The 8267-nt window shown below is 37.0% G+C and overlaps 1 pseudogene; it reads right to left on the reverse strand.

The window, feature by feature from the left end:
• Nucleotides 1-2337: 2337 nt before the first annotated feature.
• Nucleotides 2338-5973, reverse strand: LOC113756574 (annotated as a pseudogene).
• Between the last annotated feature and the right edge of the window lie 2294 nt (nt 5974-8267).

Consider the following 8267-nt stretch of genomic DNA (forward strand, 5'->3'; position numbering starts at 1 on the left):
AACCACTTGGAGCCTTGGGCTCTTTGCCAAGGCCCAATCAGTAGACTCGATTAATTGGGCAAACTACCCACAGAGCCTTTTTAAACGTCCGATTTTGGTCACACAAAAAAAAAAAAATTTCTTTTTGGTCATTTCGAATTAATTGTTCAGCTAGCCTAAGTACCTCATTTTTCCCATTCGTCTAATTTCTGCCTTTATCCAGAGATTTTTCATCTATTGTCTTCACCCGTATAGCCATTAACGTATAGAAGTGAGACATTGTGACGATACGTGGGCATTTGAGTAGAGGAAACCAACAAAAATGCCTTCAAGTAGATAATGAACTTAGTTGTGGGGCACTAAGCATTGGATTAATTAATAGATAAAATTGAACAAAATGGGTAAAATGAGATATTTACTATTATTGGATAATCCATTGGAGACCCAAAAAATTGGGGTCAATGACTACGAGATTTTCTAATTGCCGTTATTCGCATGTCTTGCGTTTTCTTTATCAACCTACGAAGTGATTATGTAGGAGACATCCCGCATCGGAAGGGGAAGAGGAAAGGAAGTGGTTTAAGAGCTTGGCCCTTGGCTGTCTTGAAATTTGGGTCAATTATTTTGGGTCAATAAATTTTGATTCAAAAATTATTTGGGCCAAACCTTGGATCAGGTCGTGATAATTAGTATCAGAGCGAACATGACATGGTCTTTGTATGAAATAAGCCTATGTGAACGGATTATAATTTCGACTACAAAAGGAAGTGCAAGGAGTTTAATGTTGTGAAGGGCTAAATGCCACTTCGGACGAGGATTACTTCTAGAACTTGTATGAGTCACTTCTAGAGTTCAAACACAACCAAATGAGCAGTCTGAATCTAACGGATTTGGATCGTGATAGCTTGTATAAGAGATAACCTCGCCTATCTCTATGTGGAGTGAGATTGGGCTAATGAGTTATGGTTCCAATTACGCAAGAAAGTGCAAAGAGTTAAGTGCTGTGCAAAATTAAGTGCCACATTTAGCGGGGGCCACTTCTAGAGTCCGTACGAACCACCTTTAAAGTTTGAATACAATTAAATGGACAATCTGGTTTCTGACGGGTTTTGTGAGGATGCAAAGTTCAAAAGGTGGAGAGAATGAGACATCCCACATTGAAAAAAGAAAAAAGAAAGGAAACGGTTTAAAAGCTTGGCCCCTTAGCTACCTTAAATTTGGGTTAATTATTTTGGGCTAATGGATTTCGGTTCAAAAATTACTTTAGCAGCTTTTAGATTTGGGTCATGACAACGTAGGTGATGGTGCATAGGATATCATGCAGTTCAATATTAATTGAAGTCGTTTACCATTTGTTTTCCTTTGGGTCAGTTAGCATTCGATTTTTTTTTTCCCTTCGTTTTTGGTTGAGAGTGTTGATGAGTTGCAGGATTAACTTGTGCAGAGAATGATGGGAGAATGCATGAAATTGATCTCGAAGAAGGTTCATATGCTGATTTGACTTAAAGATCGGACCACGAATTGGTTGAGTCTGCTTATCACAATTTATTAAAATCCTTTAAAACGTGGACTTGGTTTTTTAGTTTCAAAATTGGCATATTTGTTTTCCAATTACACAAAGAATTGGTCAAACGAATGAGTGAATATTACGTCCACAAGCATAAACAAGTATAGAAAATTACTCCTCACTAATCTGAGATGAAATCAAGTATCAGACAGTGCTGGAATTTCATATACTTATGAAGATTGATTTTAGTATCAACAAGAAATGGAATTATGGAGATCCATTTTTTTTTCTTGGAGAAGAGGAATAGATTTGTAAATTAAGGGTTGCCTGAAATTTTCATTTTTTTTTTTTGAAGGGAAAGTTGACTGAACTTTCTACATTGTGGGACAATATTAAGCATGGACTAAATACGCTTATTGTATATTATGGAAGCATAGGATCCAAGCATAGCATGGAAGCATAAAGATGCTCAAGCAGAATTGAGCCAATTGACTACCTTTCAAAACATACAATTCTTGTAAAGAAAGACTAGGAATATGTTTGAATCATCCATTCATTTTATCAAAGAAAAAGCCACGGATGTCTTCTTTATCAGTTCATCGAACTAGCAACTTCATCCTGGTGATTCAGACCAGTAAGCAGCTGCAAATCAAGATTTCAAGCATTAGTACGAGAAGACATCCTTTTCCATGCTAGTGGGCACAACACATATAGTACAATGGATTCTGAATGATAGAAACAAGTTAGCTTACAAGACTTCGTCCAAAATAAAAGAACTTATCTAAAATAGAAAAAAAAAAATGAACTTCAACTTGCGGGCTGTATTAAATTCTCGAGTGTACCTGTGGCTATTAAGCTTGAACATTTTCTTGTTGTGCCCTGTGGAAAACATCCTTAATAAGATGTAATTTTCTGACAACTTCATTCATATGCATCCGATCATTTGGCAATTTTGCGGAGCACTTCAGTCCGATTTTTAATAGGGAAATAATGCAATCAATCTCTCTTCCACCATTATTAGTTTCCTCTCCACGAGTAATTCTACTGTTTTCATTTCTTCCTTCAGAAAGAAGCGACGGGTCCACGATCTGGGAAACTTGTTCATGCAAAGCCCTGTTAACATAGTTATGTATATCTAGGTCATCCATGAACATATCCTCTGTTGGCCTCCTTTTTGTGATCATCTCTAGCAAAAGAATGCCGTAGCTGTAGACATCCCCTAGAGTTGATGCCGCATGACCCATTCCATACTCTGAATTTTTGTTTCTAGATATATTAATGTTATGTTGTAAGGAGAAACTATATATATATAAATCTTAAGTACTAGTTTGTAAATAAGACTTGATTGAAATGTTAAAAATGAATCACTATACATTTTTTCCTTTTCCATATGGACATCCGACACTTTCTTGTTTTTTACTATTATTATTTAATATTAGATTTAATTTGCATTGCAGAGTTATGTTGACCTCTCCTATAACTGTTTAACAGAATTTTATATTCAAGAGGAAGTATAAAAGTTTAAAAACTCTGATGAAATTATGATAAAAAAAGAATAATGATAACCCGTGAAAGTGCCAACTTTTAAGTGCCAAACAGTAGTCTGTGCACAATTAAGTAACATTTTGACTGTAAACATTCGTAATTACCTGGAGCTGCGTAACCGATTGACCCTTTTACGGCTATAGAACTGCTGGTTCCCTGCTCGGAAGATCTGTTGTTGGGTTTTGGGAGGAGCCTTGCCAATCCAAAATCACCCACATGGGCAACAAGATCATTGTCAAGAAGAATGTTACTTGGTTTTAGATCACAGTGAACAATCTCAGCTTCGCAGTGGTCGTGAAGATATTGCAATGCTGAAGCCACATCAATTGCAATATTTAGCTTCTGAAGAAGATTAAGACTTCTTGAGCTTGTTGCCTGATCAGTTGTCTCTGAAGGATGCAACCACAAGTCCAGATTTCCATTTTCCAAAAACCGTAGACTAGAGCTTTGAATTCATCACCCTTGGAATCAATACTGGAGCAATAACTCACGATAGAGACGAGGTTTCTATGGCGAATGTTTCTCAATGTTTTGCACTCAGCCTTAAAACTTTTTGTAGCTCCGTTCTTTTGAAGATCAAGAACTTTGACTGCTACAAGCTTATTGCCATGATTTTCTAGTGTGCCTTTGTAGACAGCTCCAAAGTGTCCTGAACCAATTAAGTTTTCTCGAGAAAATCCCGAAGTTGCACGATGAAGTTCATGGTAAGAAATTCGCAAGAGCTTATCGACTCTTGTAGGCATGCTAGAGAATCCGGCCACCAGTCTTCTTTCTCTTTTTCGATATACCAGGAGATATAACAACACTGTACCAAGAACCAGAAGCGTTGCCGTTAAAACAATGGACAGCAATATGATAACCTTCAGCTTTCTTCTGTTTTTCCCCTTAATCTCTGGGCAACGTGGTAACTCCAATTCCGGAGTGCCTCCACAGAGTTTGTTGTTGCCAATCAATGACATTTGACTTGCATTGCTGAAAATCCCTGTGTTTGGTACCTCTCCCTCGATGTCGTTGTAGGAAAGGTTCAAGTACCTCAAATATTGAAGCTTCTCAAGTTCCTTTGGTATTGATCCAGTCAAGTTATTGCTTGAAAGGTCTATTTGCTGGATGCTCTTCAAAGAAGCCAAATTTGGTGGAATTGTTCCTTGGAAAAAATTGGATTGCATATAAAGAATCTCCAGATTTGTACAATCAGCAAGTGATATGGGGATACCTCCAGCAAGTTGGTTGTGGGAAACATTGAAATCCACCAAATGTATAAGCTTTCCAACTTCAGGAGGCAGAGAACCACTAAACGAATTCTCACCCATTTTGATGTACATCAGTGATGAGTGCGTCTGCAAAAAATGTGGTGATATAATTCCAGTGAAGTTGTTATGAGATATATCCAGATGTTGCAAATTTTGACAGTTCATAAGAACATTGTCAAGTATATTGCCCCCTTCAAACTGGTTAAATGATAAGTCCAGATAGTATAGAGTGGTGGCGTTGCATAGGGTAGAGACTATCTGTCCTGACAAGTCATTTTGGTCCAGACGCACATATTGCAAATTTTGTAATTTGCCAATATCTCTTGGAATGACCCCTGAAAGATGGTTTTCTTCAAGGGTAAGGAGATATAGGTTGACAAAATTTCCAAACCCTGCTGGAATAGTTCCTGACAGTTGATTTGCTCCCAGGTACAATTTAGTGAGTTGATTTGATAGATTGGCCATGACTTTTGGTATATTACCTCCAAATTTATTGACACTCATGCAAATAACGCTTAGATTACTGCAGTTGGTCAGTGATGCAATAAAATCTAAATCTCCTGTAGAATGACTGCCGAAGAGATTGGCAGCAAGATTTAGGAATTGAAGATTTGTCAGATCTCCTAAATTAGTTGGGATTTGGCCTTTAAAATTATTTCTAGAAAGATCAAGTTTCTCAAGCCCAGAAGCATTGGTGATTGAAGTTGGAAAGTTTCCATAGAACTTGTTTGACGAAACAGCTAATACTTCCAGATTTGGTAGGGTGAGACCTATGTTGGTTGGGAGATTGCCATGAAAGGAATTGCCACCTACTGAAATCTCAGCAACGGCTGAACTATTAAAGATAGAGGCAGGGATTATACCAGATAGATTATTTTCTGCGGCTACGAATGCAGCTAACCTTCTTAAGAGCCCCATCTCCATAGGCAGATTTCCCTCCAGGTGGTTGAAGGTGAAAGTGAGTCCAGTCAGTGACGATAAGTTACCAATGGAGGAGGGAATCTCTCCTGTCAAATTGTTCAGGCCAAGATACAAAATTTCAAGCTTCTTCAAATTGCTCAGCTGATCGATCGGAATTTTCCCTTCTAGGTGGTTCCCCACTAGGCTAATATTTATCAACTCTAAGCAGTAGCTCAAGTTTACTGGGATCTTTCCACTGATTGCGTTATGTGACAGGTTCAAGGCTCTTAGCCTGAAGAGGCGACCAAATTCTTGGGGAATCTCACCGTGGAATTGATTCCCCCCAAGTTCCATGAACCTCATGAAGCTTAGATTTCCGACGTGAGGAGATATAATTCCGGAAAAGTGCTTATGCCTTAGAGTCAAGGCTATAACCCTCTGATGTCGAGCACCACATGTGATTCCTTCCCACTGGCAATGGTGCTGTGAATGGTTCCAGGAGTTCAGCACTCCAAGCGGGTCATTGTATATCTGCTTCTTGAATTCAAGCAGAGCAAGACGATCAGTTTCATTTTTAAATTGTTTAGAAGCTGAAACATGGCTTACTGAAAAGATCATGGCAACTAAGAGAAGGAGAAATATGTTCGCTAATGTTGATGATGAGCGAAATCCCCACATGGTATTGGGAACTTCAATGAGCTGTTGGATGCGAATTGGGAACGTGGTTGAGCTGTTACGAATTCTTGCGGTTCTGCTTATATAGCCCACACAATCTAGTGTGATCTTCTGCATTATGGAAAGGCACAATTGGAAGTGAAATTCCTAATGTTTTTGCATTATGGATCATCCATTTGACTAATTAATTTTCACCTCCGCTTCATTAACTAAAAAATTATAATTAAATTAAAAGTTGTCTTCAGCCAATCTATCATTGCTACTTTATTGAGCCAAAATAAGTGCATCTCCGTAAAATTTTATCGAAGTGGATAGTTGCGATTTATCCAAAAAAAAAAGGCATTTCGCGAATTATGCGCTTTCCAATGGGATCAATCTGAAGTGCCACTTTAAAGGTCTTCTTACCAAGTCAAAAAATATGTACTGTGCAATGTCTTAAATCTTAATGACTATGGGCCATTGTTTAGACCTGCTTGTACAAGAAGTGCACTCCGCAGTCATCTTCCAGAGATGATGATTGACAGGAACCCTTCTTTTGTGTGCAATACTTGATCTTCCCAATTAACACAAACCACAAGAACGGTGATATGCTAGAATCTGTCGGTTGGCTTATGCGAGTTCTGTTCAAACCATGGTACTGGAAGAAGGGAAAATGGTTATTGGTTCTTCACATATCGTCAATTAAAAAAAATGGGTTTTATGTAGAGGTGACAATTTTCGATACGATTTGAAAACACGACACAAATCTAACACGAAATTAATAGGTTTCAATTGAACTTAGCAGGTTCGGATCAGAATCGAGTCGAACCCAATGAATTCGAAAAGGAAATAGGTCTAATTCAGGTCAATCCGTAGGTGACCCGATAATCCGTTTATGAATTAAAAATAATTTAATAAATATAAAAAATATTTTATTTAACTAAACTAAATTATTTGAACTGTCATTTTCTGTCAAAAATTTTTTACGTTTTTTATGAATATATTTTTTTATTTTTTTTATCTTATATATATTAAATTATTATAATATTTTTTTTATAAAAAAATCATAAAAATAGCCATCCAAACACGGTGGCGGTGTTGTGTGATTTCTTTTCATTGGTTGAAAACAAACACGTGATGATGGAGATCGTTCAGGAAAGTTGTGATTGTGAAGGTTCTTATCTGCCTTGAATGCGTCAGAAGGTGATTGACGTTTGTATTCTTCTGCTCTACACCCCGTTAATCTCCAACTCTTGTTGCTTTTTACTTACCTTGCTCTGCGTTCAAAAAGTCTCCTCTGGTAGTCTGAAGACGCAAGGGATGAGGGCCCTCGATTAAATCCTAGATCAAATTACCAAATTTGATGTACTGTGCAATGTCTTAAATCTTAAAGACCATGGGCCATTGTCTATGTCTGCTTGTACCAGGTCAAAAAAGATGTAGTGTGCAATGTCTTAAATCTTAAAAGACTATGTGCAAGTGAACTCCGTAGTCATCCTGCTGTTTATTGTGATCATCTACCAGAGATGATGATTAACAGGAAGCCTTCTTTTGTGTGCAATACTTGATCTTCCCAATGAACACAAACCACAAGAATGTTGATATGCTAGATTCTGTCAGTTGGCTTACGCGAGTTCTGTTCAAACCATGGTACTGGAAGAAGGGAAAGTGGTTATTGGTTCTTTACAGATCGCCAATTAAAAAAAAATGGGTTTTACGAATGATGACAGACATGAATTTGGAAATCAGATCATAAATCTAACATGTTTCTTTACGAATGGGTTCATTTTTTTACCTTTCCTTTTTTTTTTAAAGAAATCGATCTTGAGACGATGGAGATTAAAAGCCTAGTTTTTCCAAATTTTCAATCTTCCCGGAGACTAGGAACCTTGGCTTAGTATTAGGTCTAATCCCAAAAAATTGACCAATAAGAATAATAGGATTTTTGACAATTTAACAATGACAATGACAAAACAAATAAATTAAACAGAAAGAAACAAAATTTTATGTGGTTTGGTCAAATTGATCTACGTTCACGGGTGAAGGGATAGCAAATTTACTAAAATATAAAGAAAGTACAAAATTCTAGAAAATAATTTCTAAACTCGAAAGACACCTAAAACTGAAAACACAAAAGAACCTAACTAACATTAAATGTTTAACGGTCCAAAAGCCTATAAGTTGCTCTTTTGATTTGATGCCTAAACAAAATCTCTCTTAGATTGGGTCATGGGCCCCTTAAAACTCTCTTAAATTGGTGCATATGACACTTGGGATAGTACCTTTAGTACAGTTAAACTCATTTAAATCCATTATATTTATAACTAGTAAGAGGAGAGATTTCTTTGTTAAATTTCCTAATTTGAGATACAAAGATAAACTCAACAAATCTCTATCTTGGCGTGCATCCAACATCAGTAAATTGCAAACAA

Source organism: Coffea eugenioides, unplaced genomic scaffold, assembly GCF_003713205.1.
Source record: "Coffea eugenioides isolate CCC68of unplaced genomic scaffold, Ceug_1.0 ScVebR1_23;HRSCAF=104, whole genome shotgun sequence".
In the NCBI taxonomy this organism is placed as follows: Eukaryota; Viridiplantae; Streptophyta; class Magnoliopsida; order Gentianales; family Rubiaceae; genus Coffea; species Coffea eugenioides.